This window comes from Syngnathoides biaculeatus, chromosome 13, assembly GCF_019802595.1.
Source record: "Syngnathoides biaculeatus isolate LvHL_M chromosome 13, ASM1980259v1, whole genome shotgun sequence".
Classification (NCBI taxonomy): domain Eukaryota; kingdom Metazoa; phylum Chordata; class Actinopteri; order Syngnathiformes; family Syngnathidae; genus Syngnathoides; species Syngnathoides biaculeatus.
The window spans coordinates 445,486-472,839 of NC_084652.1; the positions used below are offsets into that span (position 1 = coordinate 445,486).

Below are 27,354 nucleotides of genomic sequence, written 5' to 3' on the forward strand. Positions count from 1 at the left end.
TCCCGAAAGCGGCAGATTTGCCCCCAAGAAATTCTATTCATGCATCCTTTTCATTTCTCACCCTTCATATTTCGACGCTGGTAAATATTTAACAGTTCCGATTGTGTTTTGGCACGTGTGTATTATTAATTCAGGAACATTAAACTTTTAAAACGGCGCGCGTTATCACAGGCGACCCCAAAATGGATTTTTGAATGCGATTCAATTTCGATTTGAAAATTTTGTGGTTTTTTTTTTTTTTCTTCTTTCTTTTGTCCCCACAGCGCAGGAGCAACATCCTTTTGTGCACACTATTTACCCCCGGATCGCTCGGGGCTAATGTCTCAATAATTTTCCCTCCTTTCTCAGGTCCTTCCCACAAAGGACTTAACTAATGATCCGTGGACAAAATGAAGCATTCAAATTTATTCATTAATCATTCATCTCCAGCTCATTGAAAATGCTAAACTTCCGCAAAATTAAGATTGAATATTGAAAAGTGATCGCGGGAGACGGCCGCTCCGAGTGACGGCGACCGCCGCGGTTCTGCGGCGAATCCAGACGCCATCCCGGAATCAAACGCGCGGATTCTCACGCGGTGGTCAAGGTGCGCTAAGTGCTAGTTAAGGTCATCGGGTTTCGCTAGTTGTAATTAGATCTCAGGATCTGGAGAAGCGTAGAATTTCTGTCAACACGGCCTGTAATTATTCTCTTTTCCAATTAATGGTGACATAGATTAATTATCTGATGAGGCAAAGCCAATTGCAATCATTCACCCAGCTAAAATTAGATCAGTCCTGACAGCAGCATGAAAGTCACCTGTTTCATTGTTATGGATCCGCAGCGAGTAAAAGAGGAGGTGGGGGGGGGTGGGGGGGTGGCACAGTCAAGCGTGGGAGGGGTAAGTAAGTTGTCTGGTACAGGTGAACGTCCGGAGCTGAAGACGTCGACTTGTACAGGTCAGAAGTGGCGACGGGACGCTCGGAAAACGCAGAGATGAGCTCAATTTCCTGTCGGAGTACAGAAAAGCAATAATTAAAACAAGAGATGGGCCGCGTCGGAATAAAACCGCAGCTCATGGCGCGCTACTTATTTTGAGAACAAGAGACTCTTGGTCAACCAAGTGCGGGGTTCGGCGCTCTCCTGTTCTCGGCGTGCAGTTTTTCTATTAAAGCGCCTGGCACTGTCAACTGGCTCGGGAACGTGAGCCGGGGCAGCCGTGCGCAAATTCTCTGACTAACAATTATATCAGAAACAGGATCTCGGATTTACCGTCCCCCGGGACCGGGGCCGGTGGGCGTCTGCTCCAATCATTACCGGCCATTCAACAAGGCTCCGCGCCGCTCTCCGCTGTTAGCCGTTGTCAATTATGCCGTCCCTGGTGTAAACCCCGCGCAACACAAAGCTGAACTGCCAGTTCCAGCTGTAGTCTAGCAGCCTGACAGCCCGCTGCATCCCCCCCCCCCCCAACCGCATCCCCTGCACCCCGAGGTTTTGCGAGCATCCTTCCCTCCGAGCTACTTTCGAGCAAAAAACGGCTTCGAGCCCGCCGTAGCCTGACCTTCTCGCGGGGTCAAGTGGACATGATGGATTCGTAAGAGGCCCAGCAGGAGCCAGTCCGGCTGGATCAGCCGCTACTTCTGTTGATTTCTTACTCGCGCGCTGGCAAACGACACGGCTAATTCATGTCGCACTCAATTAACAGCTATCGCCATTGCTGTCCGATTCTTATTATTCTGACCGTCCTGTCATTTTCTGCCTTTTTTTTTTTAAAGAGGTTTGGCCGCTTCACACAAGGAGCTAAAAGTGAGTGCTGCTTGCTCTGATGGGTCCGGCGCTGAGCTGTGACGGGTGACGGTGCGGTGCGCTTGACTACGCCGGGCTCTTTTGTCCTTCACACTCTGCAGCCCGCTGATAGCTCCTCCCCGCCCCACCTCGAGCTGTGTGATGTACCGGAGGCGGTTGAGGATGTGTGTGTGTGTGTGTGGACTTGGGAGGCGCATTCAGATTCTAGGCCAGTGAGAAATGACCACCCTCCATAATGTTCGGACCCATCAAAAAGCATGTCAGCAGTCCGAGGCGTGTGTGTAGTTTGCGCGGGGAAGAAAGCACGTGATAGTATTTTCACTCGGTAATCCCCTGGAAAAAAAAAAAAAAGCTTTGATCCAATCATCGTGTCAGCATATATCAGATAAACCGGCTCACTTTTTGGTGAATAACAACAACAACAGCAGCAGCGTAGCAATTCAACCTCGCTTTTCGTGGCTGCTAAGAGGTCCCGGTTAAAAAAAAAAAAACGAGGTGCAAAGTGGTCTTTTCCCTGCGCTCGAGCACTACCTGGCTCGGCGGTAACGCCAGACAAAACGATTCATCACTGTCCCTCCGTCCGCTGTGACCTCATCTCACGTCGCAGCACAGATGAGACGCTGATTATGCCGTAATTGAAGATCCTTACGTCTCAACCTTGCCGAATATGCGGCTAATCGTCCGCATGAGAGACTGAAGGCTATTCGCCTGCCCCCCACTCCCCACCCCCTTTTAAAAAAGACACATTTTAATGTAACGTGAACTTATGTCCAGCACACGAGGTCAGTAGCGCCTTAGCAGACCCACATCATCTATCCAAACTGAATGGACAGAGTGCAGTAAGGTCAACGCTGAAAATCATATTTTAAGACGAGCGCCACTTTTCGACTCGAGAACCCTGTCGTACAAATGACTTATTGTTTCTTTGTTTTCCCAGTTCAGCTCGGCATACAGATGACCATGACTCCAAAGCACCTGAGGACTTTTTCATTTGAAAACAATGCCACATACCACCGACGCACCAACTTCTTACGAACAACAGATTCGCAGACAGCATGTATGAGCCAGCCCAGCCGAAGCCGTCTGCCGCCGCGGACACAATCGAGTGAAGTGACCGGGGAGACATTACCCTATTGGTTGGTTTCGAGCCGTATTTAGATGATATGCGGATCACTTCTAACTAACAACAGACTCCCAGACTGGATGTATGAGCCACCCCGGCGCCGATGGGTACATCGACACATTTAGCACGGATCTTTTTAGCGTGGACCTTTTGTTACATTTTGAGAGGAAAAGTTTTCTATTTCCCAACAGTCCAGTGTAAACCCTTAAACTCAATCAAAAATAAAAAATTGGTATCGGGTATGTTAGCACTTCACAATTGTTCGAATGCCTTTATTGGGAAATATCTGGTAAAGCAACGATGTCATGGCCTCAGATTGTTTTTATGTCCTCAGTAAACTGCTCATTAATCTATAGCAGGGGGCTCAAACTCGCAGCCCGCGGGCCAACTGCGGCCCCCAAGATGATATTTTGTGGCCCCCACCTTAGTATGAAAATTAAGTGATAGTGCGACCCTAAAGTTTTATATCAATGTCACTTTTACAGTGTTGTGTGCGGAGCTGACAAACCGACCAAGCACGGTGGGGTTGTGGCTCTCGGGTTGGGGTGACAGCTACCAGGCTTGATGCAAGCAGAGAGACATTTTTCAATGAAAAGTTACAGTGGTGTTGCCGTGGAGAGTTTCACGAGTAGTTTTGCACAAAATTTGTTAACGCCGGCTCCCTTGCTTATCTTATTTTGTGCTTGAAAATAAAATAAAATGACGTTTTTTTTAAATTTCTCGTTTATGTGCGCCGAGGCTGCGGCTCAGCCTCAGCTAGAATGTGCCCAAAGCGGCCCCCGACGTGAACTGAGTTTGAGAGCACTGATCTACAGTAAGAGGGCCTGTTACGTCACAAATTATCTATGGCACATGTATATTGGACATTTGTTGTTTTAAGGTAGCAATAAAGCGTACAATTACCGTATTAACACATTTTGTTTGCACCACTGCTGTGGGTCTTGGCTGAGCACCCAAGCACACCTTTTGTTTATGACGCACCAGCAAGGTGAGTCGATGAAAGCTGAGCATTTGAGTGACTCAAACTATTATCTGGTAGAAAAACCTCGTCTGGGATAAAAATTGAATCACTTTGCAGTGAATGGTGACAATTTGCACTTAACTTGATATGCACACATACAAATACTACTCCTTTTTTTTTTTTTCTTTTTTTTTGATTATTATTTTCTGGTCGGCTTCTCGACAAAGAGCACGGCACCCGTCCGGTTCGGCTTCGCCTCCGGGGCCGCGTTGTCTGAAGTATTTCGCCAAAGCTTTGTGCATGCTCTTCTGCAACAAAGAGAGCTGGAGGGAGAGAAGGCGCAGGAAAGGAATTGCTAAGGCAGGGAGAGGAAATTAATGGCAGTGTTCAAGAAGAATGATGGAGGGGAATAGAGAAAGCAGTCAATAGCCCATTCTGCAGTACACGGGCCTGACAGGAATTTCACAGTCTCTTGGTTTCTCTGCCCACTCGTGTGCACTCATCAGAATCCAGTCACATCTGGCTGCCAGGATGGGGGGTTAATTTTCTCTAAATGCTTCAGCAGTTTTGTTCTAGCTGAGGCAAACTCTGTGACTGCAAAGCTGATGAGTAAAATATTTCGACTTCACCCGGTTTAACTTTATACCAATCCCCTCCAGACATATTTTACACGCACAGACGGCAGAAATTATTCCGAGCCTCTTGGAAAGGCACGCCGCTTGCTTTATTATTTGAACGCAGTTCCACGCAAAAAAAAAAAAATAAAAAAAAAATAAAAAATTGGCTTTCCATTCCGATTGATGACATCGCAAGCCCCATCTTTCTTTTCTGGACAAAGCTTATCGTTGCCTGGCAATATGTACGCGCTAATGCTGTGAAGTCGAGTGAATTAGTTAAGTCATCAGCTCCTCGAGGAAAGAGAAGAACATCAGGAGCGAGCCGAGGACACCCATGTGAGCAAATACATGCTAACGTGGTCAATGGGAGGGAGAGACTTTCTTTGGAATAGGAGCAATCAGGGGCGGCACGGTGGGTAAAGCGTTGGCCTCACAGTCCTGAGGACCCGCATTCGATCCCGGCCCCGCCTGTGTGGAGTTTGCATGTGCTCCCCGTGCCTGTGTGGGTTTTCTCCGGGCACTCCGGTTTCCCCCCCTACATCCCCAAAACACCCAACATTAATTGGACACTCTAAATTGGCCCCTTTGTCTCTATGTGCCCTGCGATTGGCTGGCAACCAGTTCAGGGCGTACCCCGCCTCTTGCCCCGTTGACAGTTGCGATAGGCACCAGCACTCCCCGCGACCCTCGTGAGGATAAGCCGCAAAGAAAATGGTTGAATGGATAGGCACAATCGGGTATTTATATGTTTCATTGTTTTTATATGTTTCAATGTAAAGTCACAATATAGATGGTAGGTTCCAGCCATTTTCTTTGACGCTTATCCTCACAAGGGTTGCGGGGAGTGCTGGAGCCTATCCCAGCTGTCAACAGGCAGGAGGGGGGGTTACACCCTGAACTGGTTGCCAGACAATCGCAGGGCACATCGAGACGAAGAGCCGCACTCACAATCACACGCAGAGGCGATTTATCCATCCATCCATTCATCCATTTTCTTTGCTGCTTATCCTCACGAGGGTCACAGGGTGTGCCGGAGCCTATCCCAGCTGTCAACGGGCAGGAGGCGGGGTACGCCCTGAACTGGTTGCCAGCCAATCACAGGGCACATCAAGACAAACAGCCACACTCAAAATCACACCCCAGGGGCAATTTAGAGGGTCCAATTAATGTTGCATGTTTTTGGGGATGTGGGAGGAAAAAGGAGTGCCCGGAGGAAACCCACGTAGGCGCGGGGAGAACATGCAAACTCCACACAGGTCTGGCCGGGATCGAACCCGTGTCCTCAGAACTGTGATGCCAACGCTTTACCAGCTGCACCACCGTGCCACCTAGCTTTTTTTTCCCCCTTTTTTCTAAATTGTTTTTACATGGGACGTGCACTCAAAAGGTTCTGAATTCCTGTTGCCGTGCCTATGTTGTCTTGAGCAATGTCACGGAAAGTCGCCATAGTGAAGGTTTTCGTTGGCGTAAATCAACACACCGTAGCTCATTTCATGTCACTCATGAAACTATTTGAGCCTGAATCAACCGTTCCCCTAAAGCTTGCGACCAAGTAATGCATTCCAAAGACATGACGACTGGATTACTTCCACAAATGGGCGTGTTCATCCACTCAACCGAGAATGAGGGGGGAGGCATAGTTTTGTCAAAACTTCATTGTTACCTTTTCAAGGTCAAGTGTCATCCCTATAAACATTGTAAAATAAGATATTGTAATGAAAAATACACGTAACATTATTCACTCCAATGTCTATATGAAAAAATAAATATGAGCGGAGAGCGCGTCAACCATGCGCAAAGTTGCGGAAGTCTCATTTGACATCCATGTGGTCGCCATATTGGCTGCATCTTCTGTCCGTGACGTCACACCACAACATTCGCCATTGAAAACACCCTGTGGGACCTACTATGGGAGACGAACACGCCCCCTCTGCCACGGAAGCGCTTTTCGAACCAGAGAACATTTCACAACCGAGTGAAGTGACCAGCGCAATATTACCCCATTGTTTCGGGCCATATTTAGATGATATGCGGATCACGGCCAAACCGTATGCGGCCAAACCACCTCCGCGCGGCGGTGATAAAAACGAGCGACGACGACCCCACAGCCAAACCGCCTCCCTGTCCGATACACCTCCGTGCCGGCGATGAGCCACCGTGCCCCGGCGCCGGTGCCGCATCCGCCAATCACGGCTTCGGCCGGGGTGGCACATCGACAGATTTAGCACCCTTGATTTACGGATTACGTCTCCCCCTAACTATTATTTTTTTTAGTAGCTTTATACACACCAACCTGTCATTTGGAACCCACGAAGCTCTCATCCTTTGCACCCGTGCAATCCATTTTTCTCGACGAACCGGGTCTTATGGAAAAGTATGAAAAGCGAATCCATCCTCCTGAGTGTTTGAGCAATATCTACCAATACAACGAGCCGGCATTTTGGCTAACACGAAGGAACAACGAGCTACTTTCCAGCACCTAAAACTAGTATAAAAAGACGAGACCGCTTGAGTGCGCTACTGCCCTGTACATCACTTCCTGCTTCTTTTCGAAAACAAATCCCTCAAGAGTATTTTCATGGCGGGAGTTACAAAAAGCCACATATGACAAAATCATGTTTTCTGGTGAAAAAAACAGATGGGTCCATACTGGCTACTGTACATTAATAACATACTAAAAATCATGCATTTCATGACAGTGGACCTTTAACGTACATATAATTTTCACATAATAGTTCATTTAAACGGGTTCACCTCGACGGCATTCATCGTTGTTGCAATGCTATTTTTTTTTTTTTTTTTTTCCCATTTCCACTGCATCATTCTGCTGAATGTCAACCAGAGTCATGTGCGGTGATGATTTTATAATTCCAACGATGGCAAAGGCTGCTCCAAAAGAAGTGCCTCAAGTCAAGAACAAATCAATTCAAGGGAAAGGCAGAGTGTAGTCGATACGTACCTAAATGTGCTATGAAATGTTGGCAATACGATGTCAGTAAAATAGTACAAACAGGAAGCAATATTTGACTATGTAAATTTGACTGAGCATGATAAGTCTGACATAAGCTTGTTATATATGTATGTATACATAAAACTAAATTTAGGCATACGGCACAGTCGCCGAGAGGCTTCTGTTGTAAAAGCGTCGAGTAGAGACAAACAAAAATGGTGGAAGGCTGAAGCCTAAGTAAAAGGAAATCAGGCTTTGATCATAAGCGTGGAAAATCCTGTCCACAGGATTTTATTTTTGCACGCATTTTGCCCTTGATAACATTCATGCAGTTAGATGAGGAATTGCTCAAGTAAAGGTATTAGTCAGTTTTTCTGGAGCAAATAATATGTATTTCTCTTGTCGCAGGGAGAGCACAGCCTCTTGCTGACATTAAAGCTGTCGAGTGCAATTTCATCTCGCTTAAAAAGTGTCACAAACTATAAAGATTAAGAAGGGGAGAAGCGCTTGCCGCCATCAAGACATCTTCTGATGTTCGTTTAGTGGCCGGAACGCTCAGAGTCGCACGCACACAATGTAACAAGGTGGTTGTTGGCCAAATGCGGCCCAAAAAAAAAAAAGATATTTATGATACACTATCCTGAAGGCGACGCTAGCTGCAGTATCTTTGCTTGTTCCTTAACCGAAACCTTCATAAAAATCAAGTTAAATATAAATCCACGGTTCGAGACGACCAGAATGAAGCCCATTGGGAATCATCTGATATTGCATACATACAGTAGGTATACCGTATCAGTAAAGGCTGTTAGAAAATAGATCAAACCACCACAAATCAAACGAGCTCCCGTACATTGTCAGATCATTTGGAATGTGTAGTATCTGTGATTTGAACTTTCACCCAAAGTCAACTAGGATAAGCTGCTGATAAACTGCAGCTCTTATGACGACAAGAGATGTTGAAAATGCATTGATGAATGATATTTAAAGAGTTTAAATTAGGGCTGTCGCTATTGAATCATTTTTAAATAGATAATTCTATCGATTATTTCACCGATTAATCGAGTAATTATTTTTTTCCCCCATTAAAATGCACTGAAAAATAATTTTATTTGGGGGAAAATGGCTCCAAAGTCAAGCTAAATGTTGGAGTTTGAATAATTAAAATAAAAGGCGAAGAGAGCAACAACTGCGTTTTGCCTTTCGAATTTTCTTTTTTTACAAACTCTCATTTTTAATACCAGCTATAGCGACAATCACCACTAGGTGCCAGTATTGCTCCGCAAACACTTTCATGATTCCTCTTTATTACGTGTCTTAAAAATGGTAAAGTTCTTTTACTTTATTTTAGTTGGATTTATTTAGTTTTTTTATGTTAACTTCTTTTGAATGACAGTGCGGTTGGGAATGATGACATATTTAGCATGTACTGGTACTAAATATATTACGATGGCAACAGTTTGAGACAATTATTACCCATAGGGGGAAAAAAGTGAGAATTATATAGCACACCAGAATAACAACAGATTAAGTCTGGTTTTGTCTTTTTTTTTTTTTTTCTTTTTAAACATGAAATACACTGCCTGAGTTCACTTTACGCAAGATGAATAACTGCTGAGGCAGCACAATGCACGGCACAAATGCAAATGTGTGCAACTGTGTGACGCACATTAGACAGGTAGACCGTTCAAACAGAAATGACGGGACGTAGAGTACAGGTGATATTTCCATACCAGGTTTATCTACAATATGCTGAAAATGTACCGCTAATTAAAGCCAAACAAATAGCAATGCAGGAAAAACCTCTCAAGTGTGGCACCTGTCTGCACGTCTCTTCTCGTGTTACCGCTAAATATTTAAAGCGTACCTGGAGGGATAATAGAGTGTGTCCTCCTATCGAAAAAAAAAAAACCCCAAACAAACTAAAAAAACAAACAAACAACTCAACAGTGATAAGTCGAACCCCGCAGAAAAGGGGCCTGTAAACATGACAAATGCCTGCCATCGATTTCGGGTTTAATTACTCCGTGCAACTCTTGACAAAAGCCCATCTGATGCCGTTGTGAAATGTAAATGCAACAAATTACACTTGGTTGCGCAGGAGAAACTGATAGCGTCGGCAGTTTGCGTTGTTTACTTTGCTAATATCAAAATATGCGGAATACGAGGGTTGGGGGTGGGGGGCAAAATGCAATGAAACCTCAAAAGTGGAACACAATCCATTCTGTGAAGCAAGTTGTCCCTATTATGATAAAATAAAAAAAAGTTTTCTGTATAGGTAATAATTTCAAGATATTAATTGGTTGTGGCTCTTCGCAAAAACTTAACTCTCCAAGTAACTTTTTAAAATGTTCTTAACGGTCATACAAGCATAAAGTAGAAGTTTAACCACTGAAAATAGAACAACTACTCAGTGTTATTAAGCTGTCAGACAATCACATTATTGAGAGCAACAGTCTGTTGAAATATGTAACTTCTTCATTTTTATGCTCGTCATGAGCTACGATGCTGTTTTTGATGGCCTCTATTTTATATTTAAGTCATTGTGCCAAACCAGTGGAAAGGTGGAACGGCTGGTAAAGAAAGCGTTGGCCTCAGAGTTCTGAGGTCCCGGGTTCAATCCCGGACCCGCCTGTGTAAAGTTTGCACGTTCACCCTGTGCCTGCGTGGGTTTTCTCCGGGCACTCCGGTTTCCTCCCACATCCCCAAAACATGCAACATTAATTGGACATTCTAAATTGCCCCTAGGTGTGATTGTGAGTGCGGCTGTTTGTCTCTCTGTGCCCTGTGATTGGCTGGCAACCAGTTCAGCGTGTACCCCTGCCTCCTGCCTGTTGACAGCTGGGATAGGGTCCACACTCCCCACAACTCTTGTGAGGATAAGTGTCAAAGAAAATGGATGGATGGGAAAAAAATTTCTCATATGGATATGTAAAAACCCAATTTTTTTTCTTGCATTAACTGAGTGGCGACCAGTTGCGGTTGTAATCGAAGTTACCTCGTATAGGCTTCGGCACTCCCGCGACCCTTGTGAGGATAAGTGGCTTGGGAAATGTAATTTGGTCCTGCTACTTCGGTCAAGCTACTTCTTTATAATTAGTGCAGCCCAGACCACTTTCCTCAACAAATTCATCCAGTTATTAGCAATTTTATGCTAGCTTGCGTCATTTTATCGCAGTATACGTTGACTTCCGGCGAAGTCTTGCGGGATTTGCGGTCATCACGCGCGATGATGTTTTGAACTCTTGGGAAGCAGATTTATCCCGAATATTTGGGTGACAATTCGCAAAAGATAATATTGACATATTTCCATGTGTGAGTTTTCACGGTTGTTTGTTCGCTCCCCGCGAACGGCTGGCGACCAGTCCAGTGCGTACGCCGGCTCTCGCCGCAAGTTTCCAGCTCACCGACGATCCCTACGAGCAAGCGCGCAACGGAAAAAACGGAAGAACGGATATCAATGTCGAAACGCTGACATCGAAATCACGCGTGCTTTGTTTTAGTCTGCGTGATTAAAGCAAGCAAAAGACTTCTGGCGGCCGAGTCAGATTGCCGGGGACTTTTGTTGCGGCATCAAATTTGGTGCAAAGACGAAAGCCTTTTCTTTGCTTGGCTAACTCTTATCCGGCTAATGGGAGTTGTGTCTGTGCGACTTCTAATTCTTAAATTGTCTCACGCCAACAACTTCCTTAAAGTTGCCGCACTTGGATGCGTGCCGGCTTAAGCTCCATTGCCTTTTCTTGTTTTGAACTAATGCATTCTTGATCACCGTTTAATGAAACTATATACCACATGGCGATTTCACATTAGATAAGCCATGTGAAACCTCCATCAGCAAAAGAGGGCTCTGGATGGGGCTGATAATCCTGCAGATGAAAACCTCGCAATGAACGGGGCTTCCTTCTCGCACTTCCCGGCGTCTTTTAAACCCCATATCCAAATTATATGTTTATCCCGAAGCGGCGTCGGCCCACAGGTAACAAGCAGCGCGAGGCTCGCCGCGTCTTCCCTGCGACACGCATCATCAAATACATCCGGACAAAAAGACTATAACAACTGTGAGTTGTCATTTGTGGGAAAAGCACTTAAACAAGATTGACCATGGCTTGTAGCTTTAATTGCCCACAGCTTTTCTTTTTTTTTTTTTTGTCCGCATCTTCAGGGGGAAGCAATGTAACGAGCAATGTGCTGATGCTAATCCACAACAAAACAAAGAGTGCTTTTTTTTTTTTTTTTTTTCCCCCCCTTTCTCCAATCCTCTCAGAGTTTGACAGCATTTGTCATGTGCTTAATTGTGAGCGCGAGGTCGCGTCACCTTGGGTTTGTTGCGTCTGCTTATTTCCCGCCGTGACGTGAGCACCACGCCTCTTTGAACTCCACCGCATAGAAAGAAGCCCCGAGCGGGGGAAAAAAAAATATAGTTGGAAACGGAAAAAAGGGCTCCAGAATCAATCCCACTCTTACACTTGGAAGAAATCAGCTCGCCTGCTGTTTGTCTTATATCAGTCAAAATCTGTTCTTGCATTGACAAGACAACACGACCTGAAAGTTTAAAGGAATATTCCGGTGGTTTAGAATAACATGCATCCATCCATCCATCCATTTTCTCTGCCGCTTATCCTCACGAGGGTCGCGGGGAATGCTGGAGCCTATCCAACCTGTCAACAGGATGTAGGAGGAAACAGGCACGGGGGAGAACATGCAAACTCCACAAAGGCGGGTCCAGGAATGAACCCGGGACCGCAGAACTGTGAGGCCAACTCTTTACCAGCTGGTCCCACCGTGCCCCCCCGTTTAGAATAACAATGTATCCAATAGGTCATGTAAAATGTATTCTATCTTGATAATGTGATGTTAAATCCTCTCTCATTTAATAGTGTTTCGAGAAGACATTTTTCGACAATTATGAATTTTCAGGTGCGCTGCCATTTTCATGAGTCACATGACCTGCGTGCTTGGATGCGAGGTCCAGGGCTCGATCCCGGCTCAACCTGTGCGCAGTTTGCATGTTCTTCCCATCCCTGCGTGGGTTTTTCTGGTTTCCTGCCACATTCCAAAAAACATGCAACACGAATTGGACACTCGAAATTGTCCCTAGGTGTGATTTTAAGTGCGGCTGTTTGTCTCGACGTGCCCTGCGATTGGCTGGCAACAAGTTCAGAGTGTACCCCGCCTCCTGCCCATTGACAGCTGGGATAGGCTCCAGCACTCCCCGCGACCCTCGTGAGGATAAGCGGCTAAGAAAATGGACGGATGGATGAATTAATTAGTAAAATACAGTACATCCCGCATAAATGTACTGTATACAGACTGCTCCAAACCTCGTTTGCTGGTAGAATTTGGTTATAAGTTTTGCTCCGACAGAGCAACCAGAGAACTGAAAACTGCTGATATTATTGTGGAGCAGGTAGCTGGCAATGTGAAGTGATTTTTTGGAAAATGTCAGCCAGCAGAGGAGGCTGGGCTGGCCCACCACTGAAATATATATATTATTTTATATTTAGATACAGTATTTTGTCCCTACATATAGCTTAAGTCCTTCCAGCACGGTCAACTGACCCCTCATCTTATTTCGCAGCGTTTCCATCTCTCCCTGGAAGGACTGACGAAAGGAACCCGCGAGCGTGTTGCATTTCCATCGACGTGCATAAAACGTACAAGAGGGTACGTACGGGGTTACGCCTCCGTTGATCCCGACCGACTGTTCTTCCGTGAAGGTGAGACGCTGTCACCGCTCCGGCTCGGCCCGAGTGCCGCAGCGCCGGGCCGCAATTGGGGTCACTTGCCGGCGAACCTTTTCCCCACTGCTCTCCGTAGGCGGCAGAACTGTGGAGCATCTGTTTTCTTTTCCTCGCACAGACGTCTCGCTGCCATCTGCCGAGATTGACCGCCAACAAGTACCGTTAGGTGCAGTTTTTTGGGCTATTTTTACATAATGCGTGAAATGATCTAACGTTACGATTGAAGTATCATCGTTTGAGGTTTCACAAAACAAATGGAAATAATAGTAATATCTACATTCCCAGGGGCTCCAAAAGTGATTGCACCACTGGCATAATTGTAAATACAACGATCATTTTAAATACGGTACTGGAAGAAAAGACAAAAAGACATGAGTGCTGACGGAATTTCGGCAGGCAGTCAGTGACCAACATTTTATTTTTAATCTCAGAATTAATATGAAATGTCCAAATTACAGGTACTTTTAAGCCTGTGTACTCTGGCAAATGTTAAATATTTTTTTAATGCTCTTCCAGCAATTTCATCACACATGTTGCCTGTTTTACTTCAAATTCAAACTATAGACCGAACCTCACAGTTCACTGGAAATTATGTTCTAATTAAAGCAAATTTTTAATTGACACTCTCAATTAATTTACATTTTGTTAATGTGGTGGTTGCTTACAGCGGCCGCATCCTGCAGAGAAGTATTGCTAACATTTTGAACATTTTATGCAGCTAAATATAGTTCGGCCTATAATATTTAAGCAGCAGCTCTCATAATGTTACGAATACAAGTCCTTTTATAGTGTGAATCCAAAGAGGCAGGATTTTGGATACAATTCTCTCAGTTTTATAGATTTAGCTCGTGAAGTGCTAAGCCAGCATCAAACTCGTCTCAAAATTCAGTTTGATGATCCACTTTCGCCAGTGATAATCAGGGACCTCTTTGAAATTTGATGCTTTTAAGTCTTCAAATATTTCTTTTGAGAGACGGGCAAGCGTGTCGCGTTTTGACTGAAGCTGGTCTTCTGCGCCGGGACGCCGCAGCTTCGATTTAGGCGCAGTGGCTTTCCGCAAGCATTTCCAACTGGTTTCACTCTTCTCTGAGGTGACAAATTGTTTCGTAGGTAAGTGAATTAAAAACACGGGCGAGGGGAGGATGCGAAAACTAAAGTAGCGCTGCATGTGGAAAAAACAACAAGCAATCACAACAAAGCGGCTTTATGACTTTGGCTTGTTGTAATTTACTTAAAGGAAACATGCTATGGAAAACCGACTTTGTAATTGCTTGTATACAAATAGTTGGGCCTCGAAGTGGTTGCCCAACCATCAAGTGTGAAATTAAACAACCAAGTAAATCTTTTATCTGCCTATTTCTGAAAGTCTCTGAACAAACAGTTCTGAACTTCGCCAAATTCTGACATCGCAAAGAGTCATTGGTACGCCTACTGGATGTGCGATCCATTTGCACACGGAAGAAAACATGGCGTTCTGCGAGTTTCAAATTACACCGCAAAACGTCTCAAATTTTTTTGCTCCTCACTTTTTATATAGAAAAAAATAGTTATGAGAGTTGTTGGAAAAGTCAATCCTGTATGACTAAGTTGACACTGGTCATCGTGGTTCTGAAAAGCCACACTTTGCATTTTCAGCTCTCTCCAAAAGTGATTGAATTCAACCAATGTACTAAATATACTGTAATTATTTAACATAACTGTATTTTGAACGAAGAATGTCAGAGATCACAAAACTATTTTCAATAATGGGGAAATTTTTTTCCAAACAGCCGATAATGAGGCTTCTCTCATTTATAGCGAAAATTTGTGAATGATTGACAAGCCCTTAAAAGGGTTTGCGATTGCTCGTATATGACAAAACGTCGGCTGCAAATGACTATTTTTGCCTAAATCAAGCTCAAATGCCTTTGAATTTTTTGCCTTGGCCATAAAACAATACTGTTATTGCTTTGGCTTGAGCATAAAAACCAGGTGACGCGGGATTTATTATATGTCTCCATTAGATTCCATTTTCTAAAATGGGGTTTGTACAAGTGTGATGCATTGTCAGGCATCGATTAAAAAAAAAAACATATCCTTTATACATCTACTTAGCTGCAATAACGAGAATGATAAACAATTTAGACTACTTGAACTGGATTCAAGATGCTGACAAGATGTTTGCCAGGTGGTTGTTCATATTGTCATATCATTTTTCATCCCTGTTGTCCTGATCCTTCTAATTGCTTGTTGAGCAATTCTGAGTTTTTAAGAGAGAAACTATACATACTGTACTGTACCCACTTTGAAAACCGAAACGATGACTAAACGAAACCGGATGTTACCTCTCCTTTTCAGCGATGATGTCGATTTGCAGGTCCGGCGTCTCTCCTACAGCGGTAGTTTGCGCTTTAACGTTGCTGATGTTGTCATTCAAAAGCTTCGCATGTCCGTTTGTCCTGGGTTTGTTCAAGTTTAACCCTTTGCACTTTCATCTGAAATATAATTTCAGAGACGCCTCAAAACCCGACCTCGTGTTATGGATAAGAAAACAAACATTCTCACATTTGTCGTAGTGCTGCCATGACGATGAAAGCACGAGAGCAGAAGCTCACGAGGTGAACACAATTTCTTACCAGGTACTAATCGACATCTGATTTTGAGGAAATTGATGTCAAGAGACATCCATCCATCCATATTCTTAGCCGCTTATCCCCACAAAGGTCGCGGGAAGCGCTGGAGCCTATCCCAGCTGTCAACGGGCAGGAGGCGGAGTACGTCCTGAACTGGTTGCCAGCCAAACGCAGGGCACGTCGAGACAAAAAGCCGCACTCACAATCACACCTAGGGGCAATTTAGTGTGTCCAATTAATGTTGCAAGTTTTTGGAAAGTGGGAGGAAACCGGAAAACCCACATAGGTACGCGGAGAACATGCAACCTCCACACAGGCGGGGCCGGGATCGAACCCAGGACCGCAGAACTGTGAAGCCAACGCTTTCCAGCTGTCCCACCGTGCCGCCGCCAAGAGACATATGAGAGGAAATTGACTTTAATTTCTCGTTTACAAATAGTTGGCCCGCTGGAGTTTTGTTGGACACGCCGATTAGCATTAGCTTCTGATAAATGGGGTACTTGTGTTTTGATAAAATCATGTGTACGTAAAACAGACAGTCGTGTATGAAGTGCTGCCCGCAAAAGTGAAAATGCAATCTGTCGGGATGACAACACGAGCGCTCTGTGTTGTATGTTAGCGTAACATGGTCATTGCATCTTTCAATATTCAGTTGATAATGCCGCAGTTTATCCCTGCATAATGTATGAATCATAATGGAAGAAATTAGGCATGTGCAGGAGGAGTCTGTAGGGAGATGTATTCAAAGTGTGTGTGAGTGTTAAGAGTGTGGTGACATAGAAAAGGAAATGGAACATATCTTGATGGTGCACTTACCGTAGACCGCTATCGTTCCGCAAGCACTTTTCTGTTCACTCGCCATCAAGAGTGCGTCAGCTGTCTTCAAATGGTGAGTAGTTTTACTTTATTTAGTTTATACAGTGGTTCACTTCTTTCACACTTGAGTGAAAGGTCAGGCCTGGCAGTTTTTTTTTTTTTTTTTTGTTCAAGTGACAGCTCCATTGCCACCTATCTATCCAATTTCTGTCCCTTTTATTGTCATTAAGAGTCACGGGTGAGTCTATCACAGGTGACCTTCGGAGAGAGACGGAGGGGGGGACCCTGGACTGATTGGACAATCATTCACTCACAATCACACCTACGGAAAAATACGAATCTTAATAATAATAATAATAATAATCATCATCAATATAAGTAGGCTGGAACCAAAATTTAAACTTTAAACCAACAGATGAGATTCAAGGCCTAAACCTCAGAACAAAGAGGGGCAGACAAGCTAACCAGATCAAAATCCTGTTGTCCGTAGTATATCTAGTACCATTATTTTGTTGTTTTGAAATAAGAACTGCTTGGAAGTCAACAAACTACAAGGATTGTTTGGCTAAGGAGGTTTCAGTCTTTCTGTATCGGCGTGCTACAGTGCTCCTCTCCACCAATTCAAACTACAACCGCAAGAGCAAACACACGATTTCATACCTCCTTGGGAGTGTCAATCAAAACTGCCTTTTCGTGACATTCATTTTGCTGTTGTGTGCGCAATCAAGTGACCAATCTGTTCAATTGACCTTTCCGACCTGTCAATCACTCATACAATAATAGCCAATCAGATAGCCGCATTGTCTTAACACGCCCCTCTCGCCGTATTGTCCCGCAAGCAATGCTGGTTGCCAGTAGCGTGCGCTTGGAAAAGTTAATGTTACCAAGTAAATGGTCCTCAGATGTGCTTGGGGTCCTGCTAGGTTACAAGGGCCCCTGTTGATTCATTTTCCAAAGCCTAAAACACAGTTGACCAAGTTTCTACGATGGATTAAGGCTCGCGGAAGAGCGCACGTACAACTAAATGTCGACAATATCAACAAACACCAGGCTGTATGTTCAAAGGTAAGTGAGGGAGAAGTATCTTTTCTAGAACTAGATGTCGATTGAATTATTATCAGTGCAGGAGAACAACTTTCACTTTGTTAGTGTATCACTGACCTGCTGAATGAAGTGTGTTATGTTTTATGCCGAAGAGTCGGGTTAGTGATCCGTAAATGCGCCACGTCATGCAAGAGAAATGTCTATTTTCTTATTTGTATCACATCAGACTTTTAAGACAGAGCACTCGGTTCGATTACCAGCTAAATTAAATGAATACACGCACTCACTTCTAAAGACTACGACGATATCACTCGCGATCTTTCCAAGTGAAAAGTACTCACCCTGCAGTACGATTCCACTCTTTTATCCTGTTGGATTTCAATATGAAGTTTGTGAGGGGTCAAACTTTTTTTAACATCGATCGCCAATGTTTCACCGTAACTCTGACATTGCGTCCCGCTCCGTCCAATAACTTAATTCCTTGTACATATCCTTGCGTGAAATAGTTGAGACCTCTCTGTAGAACTCTCTTGGACAAGTCTGGCGCATTTGGCAAAAAACATACCCCAATATTAACTGCAATACGCGATAGAGAATCGACTTCAAACATGTTTATATTGAAAAGCCATTTTGAAAGCTTGTGGGAGATGGCTAAGGGGGGCGGGGTCCTTTGACACGTGTAAAATTTTACATTTCAAAGAAATCGCAAAGCCTTCGACAATCAACTCGGTATCTTTAGTGCTCTACGTAACATTTTACAACATAAAAATGCATGTGTAATAAAAAAGACAGCAAGTATTAGTCACCTTGTAGTTTTTGGTCTGGTGAGCGTGGGGGGTGACTGTTTCCAAGTTGGCAGGCAATAAAACGGTGACTTTTTGCACTTTTCATCTGTGTTCAGTCACCTTCTGTAAACCGGTTGACGACGCCAGTTGTCCACCTTCCTGCTTAGCTTTCCTGGATGTGGTGAACTGCTTTGGGGACAGTTGGCCAGGGACTGTTGAGCACAGCACAAGTGCGACGTCATCCATAAGAGAGGGTCGGGACGCCTGCTTCACGAGAAGACAGTGAACACGACTTGAACGTTTGCGTATCGCAGACAAACACTTGTCTCTATTTATTGAAACAAAGACCATTGAAATATACGTGAAAGCGGAAGCATCACGGCGTGAACATCAGGAAGCGGCAGATGCAGTTGGAACAAACACCTGTTCGATTTGATTAATTTGACTCTGAAAAGTAATTACAAAAAATTATTTGGCTGTGAAACGTCTTCTGCGACTCCTCACTCTCTCTTGGGAGTGTGGTCGTATAGACTGACATGTTTTTGTTTTGGGAAAGTGTCAAGGAGGGAGCAGACAACTCCAGGCGGAGCCAAGGTTGGGAAAGGGCGCCATCTGGAGGTAAAAACCAAGTAATTCATGCCAAACAGTGCAAATTATACAACAAATACTATGTCGCCAAATGCTGATAGACGAGGGAAAAAAAAATAAATAAATAAAATTTGCTGATATGGAATAAAATTAAGTGTATTTTCATCCTGTAAATTTGATGCATTAGCACACTAATTTATATTTAAATAGTAAGAACGAGTGCTATTGAAAATGGTGTCATTGTAGAATATAAGACCTTGTCACACTTTACCACACTGCAAATTACGAAAAATAAAAAAATAATACTTCAGATATATATATTCATATAGCTCTACATTTGCTCTAGTCACTCAGAAATAATATTACATAAAAAAATATAATTTTAAAGTATACCAGCCATTTGTAGTAAATAATCAAAGATTTTTTTTTCATTCCTCAGTAATATATCAAAGATAAGATTTAAAACTGTTTTACTTAAAGAAAAAAATAATAATTAATAATAATATACAATAATAAAAGCAAAAATGTATCTGTTATTGAATGTGAATGATTTGCGTTGCTTACATTCTGGTTCCCACTAATTAGTCACACGGGGGCCAAGTATAAGATTATAGAAAGAGCGCTCGGTATGACGCAGCTTCCACAGGCTGCGTCATGCTGTGCTGTTCATGTTGATAAATGCCAACACTTCCAGAAAGTTCCACATAATTGTTGATAATGCGGGAACCGCAAAATGGCAGCGGCAACAATTGCTTACATCGCGCATCGGAGTTAGGGTTCGCCCTGGGAGGCGGTTATAATGACAAATCACATAAATGTATCATTTCTAAAGGGTTAATATTAGATACAGTATGGAAGCAAATTACATTGCCTTTAGGCAGGGGCAGATTTATTGATATTTGAAAGAAAACAACTGGTTAAATCTTTTCTTTTTAGACTTTCATCCATCCAACCATCCATCCATCCATTTTCTTTGCCGCTTATCCTCACGAGGGTCGCGGAGAATGCCGGAGCCTATCCAAGCTGCCAACGGGCAGGAGGCGGGGTGCACCCTGAACTGGTTGCCAGCCAATCGCAGGGCACATTGAGACAATCAACCAATCGCGCTCACTATCACACCTATGGGCAATTTAGTGTCTAATTAATGTTGTATGTTTTGGGGATGTGGGAGGAAACCGGACTGCCCGGAGAAAACCCACGCAGGTACGGGGAGAACATGCAAACTCCATACAGGCGGGTCCGGGATTGAACCCGGGACTTCAGAACTGTGAGGCCAACGCTTTTACAGCTGATCCACCATGCCCCCAATAGTGTTTTTCTTTTTAGGAAATTAAGTGAAACAGCAACAGTTTGAACAGTATGAATTTATGCTAAACAAAAAAAACAATGGCATTTATCATTAAATTTGTCTCCATCAGAAAAGCTAAGAAGGACCAGTTCAAATCTGTTTGCACACTCTTAGCTTTTTCTTGTCCTAGTTGTTTTCAGTGCGAAACTCGTTTATTTGTGGAGGATGAACAAGTTAACACATTTGACTTACCTGCCAAAAAAACGTATCGGGAGCCATGACTTTTGCCAGCCAGAAGCGGAGCTGCTTTGTGTTTGTTTACGGACAAGACGTGTGGCTAGAATATGTTCTGTGTGGGAACTATAGATGGACAAACAGGTCAATTAAACACCGACGGTTATAGATTAATGCAGACTAATGACTAATTGTGTGTATTCGGGACTTTAAATCACTTTACAGAGGACTTTCAATTGCTGGCTAAAGATAATCTGTCGAACTGTAACTCACTGTGGACGTGTCTATTTCTTGGAGTCAATTTGAAGGCCTCGACGAGGTCAGGCGGTGACAGACTGACGGCAGTATCCACAATAAAAAGTCACTGCCTGGAAAAAAAACGAACTCTTTTAGAAGGTTTAACACAAAATAAGGGCAAAAAAAAAAAAAAAAAGTGCTTTGGGTTGACCCGTGTGAGCTAACGTGTTAGCGGCATCGCTATCTAAGCTAACGCCGATACCTTCACTTGTCACCGGATATTTGCACGTCACTTACTGGTCAACGCCTAATTGACCAAGTGAGCTAATAACAAATTAATGAGCTCGACGGGGGTCGTCGTCATGACAGAAAGTGAAAGTGAATATCGAATAACGTGTAATTGACTCGGTGACCTTCGCCAAGTAGTGGGCCTTTGCTTGACAGTATTTCGTCTAACTCCCGGGTCGGAAAGTTCTCCTTTTTCCAAAGTTTCGCATGAATCAACCGAACCGCTGTCAATCTTCCTGCGGCGGTTGCTAGGCAACAAGGTGCTTCGCGCCAGGGTCCTTGAGGCGTTCATGGACGTGGCCCACGGTTGGGAAAACAAAAAAATCGAAATACATTAACGTTTCGTTTAACTAAAAGGTTTGTTATTTCACTAGTGTAGATGAATACCGAATTGAAACACATATTACAATCAAGTAGAATTATGAAATAGCACACCCATTCATTGACAAATGTGTTAGTAGTTTTAACCCAGCATTGCCATTGCGAAGTTCCTCAAATGTTCCATTCTTTTTGTATACGCGTACAAGTTAGTAATTATTTACAGTTATAGTGCTTTCAGTTTAAATATTAAATGCAACATATGGAAACAATAATAACATGATCATTTGTGTTTGGGATCAACTGTTTTCTGCGTTTTTTCAATCTTTTTTTTCCCCCCACTAGCAAACACTCTTCCAGCCTCGCGCTGCTAACATTACGTCATCGTGCAAAAGGTCTTACTTAGTAGAGGTTGGGGGGGGGGGGAATGAAAACTTTGCAAAAGCGTAGTAATGGCGTAGTAGTTCACATTTTTTTTTAAATTCCAAACTCGAAATATCCTGCAGCCCCCCGCCCCTCCAAAAACGACTTGCCCGAGTGACGAGATTCCGCATTACGTCATCGCCAAGGCCACCCGCGTGCGTGTGCACGAACACCCCCGACAACACTGGCGAGTACGAAGAGGGACGGGGGAGGGGGGGCTGGGGGGGTGTGATCGGTCCGCTCGTAGTGATGCGTCTCCCGGCCGCGAAGGAAGCCTGATCGCGGTTGCAGGACAGGACAGGACACGGTCGGCCGTGGCGGTGACGGTGGTTGGGATTCCCGGAGGGGCGATGTGGCGTGACACCCTTCGGAAGACATTGTGGTGAGTGGCCGTGCAGCTGCAGCCAAATCGCGACCTTAACCCGTGACTGCACCGTGCGTGGATCGACGCGATACGCGGTGTGACGACACTTTTGCATCGCTCCCAACGCGGCTCTGGTGCGTTTAGTGTTCCGCACAGGTGTCTCTATGCGTGCCGAGCATGCGGGAAGGCGCCTGTTGCCATTCTCGCTGCCCTTTTACCTTTTGACCACAATGGCTGCTGTCGGTCTTGAACGCGCGTTTGTCCCCGTGCCCGGGCCACCTGCTTGTTGATTTTATTTTAGACTCTGAAGCTTGGATTGGATTTTTGTCCCGTGCGTGGTCGGCTGTGTTTGCGCTCGTTTCACCGACGAAATTTAAAGCAGAATTTCCCAAACTTTTTGGATGGAATTGAGAAATCTGCTGGACAGCACGGCGGACTAGTGGTTAGCACCTCTGTCCCACAGTTATTCGGTTCCTGGTTTGAATACTGGATCCTGGTCCAGGGCTTTCTATCTCCAATTTACATGTTACAGAATGATATATAGGTAAACTAATTAAATTGCCCTTAGACTCTAAACAACATGTGTCAAACTAAAAGCCCGGGGGGCCAGATTTGGATTGCAGCATCACTTTTTGTGCCCCACTGAATCAAAAAAAAAAGTGTCTACACTGTCTCCTGCTCAATGAGATTTTACTTTAAATTTTGGCAGAAAGTTTGTGCCAGAATTGTAGTTTTGCTTTACTTTGAGCAAATTCTGCAATGATTTGTTGAATTCACAAATCGAACAATACAGTAGTTGCACACTAAAATAAGTTTTTGCCTCTGTTTTCCATGACTTCTGATTTCAAATTCAACTTCTTGTTAACATTAAAGTATATATTACGGTAGTGCCTTGGGATATGAGTGACCGGACTTAAGAGTTTTTCAACATTTTTTTTTTTTTTTTTGCTTTTACTTACAAGCAAAAAAATTTTCAGTTTTGGCAGATGTCGAGCAATTCTTCAAAAAAGCTGTCAATTGCCAATTCCAGTTCACGTTTACTGTCAAACTAAACATAAGATAAAGAGAATTACATATTGTGTATTTAAAGCAACTGCATAGCTTTGCTTTACAAATGGGTGCTTGGCTTAATGCAAGAAACGAAATGCCATAGATGGGCTAACAACAAATATCGTCACATTGTTATAACCCTCTGCTATTTAAACACAAGTGGTGGAGCATAAAAGGTAGACATACAATTTAACCACACTCGCAAGCATGTATTATCTTTCCTCTGTGAAAAATGACAAATAGGACTACATCTTACTGGGGAGTTATAGCAATTTCCATATAAATCTTGTCTGTATTATACTGTCCCCTGGTGGCCAAGATGCACACACACCAGAAGGGGTCCGTCACATCATCTCAATGAATCATAACGAGTTGTTGATTTCTGTATTTTCTATTTAGCACACTTTTATTATATCACCCATTGTGGGTGGGTCTGGAACGAATCGCAACTCACAATGAACTCACCGTATTACGAATATTACTGTTTACAGTAAGACTTTTGATCGCGGTAAATCCCTTACTATGCATGTGCGCTCCCAATGCTCAATTGTGGTCTTTTTAAAGTCAAAACCATGGCGAGCATTAGTGGCGAGAGAGCGAGAGGACAAGACAGCTCCGCCGTGCCGCATCTTTGTTTGTCTCCTCCTGGCTCAGAGGACGGGAAGCCGGCGTAGTTTATAGTATCACGATGCAAAAAATAACTCCCGGCCAATTGGTGTTAACAGCTGCGATGTGCTGCGAACACGCAGTGGCCCCTACACGCCGGGAAGTGTGTTTGTGTACGGAAATGTCCCAACCGTGATGTGCTCCGACTCGCCACGGAGGACGCAAATGCGTTTTTTGTCACACAAATAGAGTTGTAGTATACATAGAGTACAGTGAAGAAAACAAGTGTTTGTACACCCTGCTATATTGCGAGTTCTCCCACTTAGAAATCATGGACGGGTCTGAAATTTTCATCATAGGTGCATGTCCACTGTGAGACAGATAATCTCAAGAGAAAAATCCAGAAATCACAATGTATGATTTTTTTTTTTACGATTTATTTGTGTGATACAGCTGCAAATAAGTATTTGAACACCTGAGAAAACCAATGTTAATATTTGGTACAGTAGGCTTTGTTTGCAATTACAGAGGTCAAACCTTTCCTGTAATTGTTCACCAGGTTTGCACAGACTGCAGGAGGGTTTTTGGCCAACTCCTCCACACAGATCTTCTCGAGATCAGACAGGCTTCTGGGCTGTCGGTGAAAAACACGGAGTTTCAGCTCCCTCCAAAGATTTTCTATTGGGTTTAGGTCTGGAGACTGGCTAGGGCATGGCAGAATCTTGGTATGCTTCTTACGGAGCCAGTCCTTGGTTTTCCTGGCTGTGTTCTTCGGGTCATTGTCGTGTTGAAAGACCCAGCCGCGACCCATCTTCAATGCTCTGCCTGACGGAAAGAGGTTGTTTCCCAAAATCTCCCAATACATGACCGCGGTCATCCTCTCCTTAATACAGTGCAGTCGTCCTGTCCCATGTGCAGAAAAACACCCCCAAACCATGATGCTGTCACCCCCATGCTTCACAGTAGGGATGGTGTTCTTGGGATGGAACTCATCATTTGTCTTCCTCCAAACACAGTTCGTGGAATTATGACCAAAAAGTTCAATTTTGGTCTCATCTGACCACAAAACCTTCTCCCATGACTCCTCTGTATCATCCAAATGGTCATTGGCAAACTTAAGACAGGCCTTGACATGTGCTGGTTTAAGCAGGGGAACCGTCCCTGTCATGCGTGATTTCAAACCATGACGTCTTAGTGTATTAACCAACAGTGGCCTTGGAAACGGTGCTCCCAGCTCTTTTCAGGTCATTGACCAAGTCCTGTTGTGTAGTCCTGGGCTGATTCCTCACCTTTGTAAGGATCATTGAGACCCCACGAAGTGATATCTTGCACATCGCTCCACTCCAATTGAGATTGACCGCCATGTTTAGCTTCTTCCATTTTCTAATGATTGCTCCAACAGCGGACCTTCTTGGGAATTTCACCGTAGCCATTTCCAGCCGTGTGGAGTTGTACAATTTTGTCTCTGGTGTCTTTGGACAGCTCTTTGGTCTTGGCCACGTTACAAGTTTGAGTCTTACTGATTGTATGGGGTGGGCGGGTGTCTTAACCCAGCCAACGACCTCACACAGGCGCATCTGATTCAGGATCATACATGGAGTGGAGGTGGACTTTTAAAGGCGGTCTAACAGGTCTTTGAGGGTCAGAATTCTAGCCGATAGACAGGTGTTCAAATACTTATTTGCAGCTGTATCACACAAATAAATCATACATTGTGATTTCTGGATTTTTCTTTTTATATTATGTCTCTCGTAGTAGACATGCACCTAGGATGAAAATTTCAGACCCCTCCATGGTTTCCAAGTGGGAGAACTTGCAATTTCGCAGGGTGTTCAAATAGTTATTTTCTTCACTGTGTATATATGACCCATATCCAGTATAACTTAGTCTGAACTGAAGTCGCATGTTTGCCCAAGTTAACAAAATCTCACGCCTCATTCCTCGCGGTGTCTTTTGGCAGGATTTAGCCCCCGAGGTTATCTGGGGTCAATGCTACGTATGTGATGGTTTTCTCTTTTAAGGGCGTTGGTTTTTCCAGCGCTGCCAGAGTGACAGTAGCACGGAGCGGCGGGAGGTGGGGTGAGGTTGGGGTTGGGGCGGTGGGAGAGAGTAATGTGTGTTGGGCACGTGCCAGGAACGAGGTTTAGGGTCTTGCAACTGGAGCGCCAGTAAAGCTGCGCAAGAATGTGGAGCCTTCTCATTTGATGGTTAAAGATAGAGGCGGCACAGGCCGCTTCCTAGACACGTTCTAATCTTCAGAGCAACAGTTTGGCGCTTTTGTCGTAAATGTTTGCTCCTCAGACGGGGGATTTGGCCTTGTCTGAGCTTCTTTCCGTCAGGACTTTGTCATAAGTCAAGGTGGGACGGGTGGAAGGAGCCTCAGCATGGTGTTTTACGAGAGGTACGGTACAGTCCGCTGTGATTTGTTTTCCCCGCTTCAAAATCTCGTCATGTGCTTAGATTGTATCAATCTCTGTTATTTCCTGGAATAAAAAAAAAAAAAAAAACACTCTGCCGAAGGTCACGTGACGTGCGGGCGCCGCTATCGTTGTTCATCTTTTTGAAATCGCGCATGTTTGCATTCATATTCGGTCGCAGTCGAAATGATGAATGGGTCTGGCCTGGACCGTGACATTGGACTATGGTGGCTGCTCAGAGCAATGCTACGTTCAGTATCTCAAAGCGCATTCGCCGTCGCCCCAGAATACATCAAGCACTACTTTTCTTGTCCCAAAATGATGCGTTCAGGAGTTAGGGTTAACATTTCTGCCTCGCTGTCCATAGGAGCTGGGTTCGGATCTCAGTTCCAGCACTTCCTGTGTGGAGTTTTTGTGTTCTCACCTTTCTTGCGTTGGTTCTCTCCAGGTCGTCCATCTAACTGGTCACATTCATACGTCCTGAAAACATGTACAAAGGCTTACAGCAGCTTTGCACCGAATTGTGGAGATGTAGCGTTGAACTCTTTGACCATTACATGTGTGTTGATGATTTTCGTGTCACAAACAAGCCAAAGTACACACTCGGGTTTTCTGGCGTTATTGGGCCCTACCGCACTATATAAATACCGAGGCCTGTCATTCCATCGGTGGCTATTTGGCAGAATTGCCAATTCCTCGGTAATGATAACTTGCCCATTTCTACTGCTACAATGTGAAGTGAGCTATCACATTATGCCTACAACCTGGAAAAAGAACCCACACATGTTTCTCCAAGTGTTATGCCACGTGCGGGTCTGCCAGTCCGCTAGTGGCTGGTTGCTAGTAGCTGCTAACAGGCTTGCGGATTGGCATTGAGTTGTGTAACACTCCACGGCCTCGATGCGTGCACCACGACTAGATACGTCAGCGTCTCATGCGCTGGTGTTGTGTGTAATGGAGTCACATTAGTGAACGCTAACTTGTTGTCAAACACAGTCCCGCGCGTAATTCCGCCTGTAGCTGACGTCAAAAATATTCATACTCTAGGACCGTATCTGACTGATATCTGAAAAATGAGTGCGGTGTGTTTTCAGCACATTCCTCCGACGT

The 27,354-nt window shown here is 44.3% G+C and overlaps 1 protein-coding gene and 1 long non-coding RNA gene across 6 annotated transcripts in view; one reads left to right on the forward strand and one right to left on the reverse strand.

Moving 5' to 3' along the window:
* Positions 1 to 385: 385 nt before the first annotated feature.
* On the reverse strand, positions 386 to 21,297 carry LOC133510988 (uncharacterized). Of its 4 annotated transcripts, none has more exons than XR_009797759.1 (7): positions 21,192 to 21,297; positions 20,815 to 20,909; positions 20,560 to 20,667; positions 18,453 to 18,643; positions 15,499 to 15,648; positions 13,106 to 13,307; positions 386 to 989 (listed from the first exon to the last, which is right to left on the reverse strand). It is a non-coding gene; the product is annotated as an uncharacterized LOC133510988 (long non-coding RNA). The 4 variants fall into 4 exon arrangements; XR_009797760.1 differs by lacking the exon at positions 21,192 to 21,297 and adding an exon at positions 21,041 to 21,071; XR_009797757.1 differs by lacking the exon at positions 21,192 to 21,297 and having other exon boundaries at positions 20,815 to 21,032.
* A 549-nt stretch (positions 21,298 to 21,846) lies between these two features.
* Positions 21,847 to 27,354, forward strand: part of dtna (dystrobrevin, alpha) — a 37,976-nt gene continuing 32,468 nt past the window's right edge. The window contains exon 1 of one of the 2 annotated variants that reach the window (XM_061839540.1): positions 21,847 to 22,189. The gene's annotated coding sequence lies outside the window, so the exon portion shown is untranslated. The remainder of the gene's footprint in view (positions 22,190 to 27,354) is intronic. The other variant, XM_061839541.1, reaches the window with a different exon arrangement.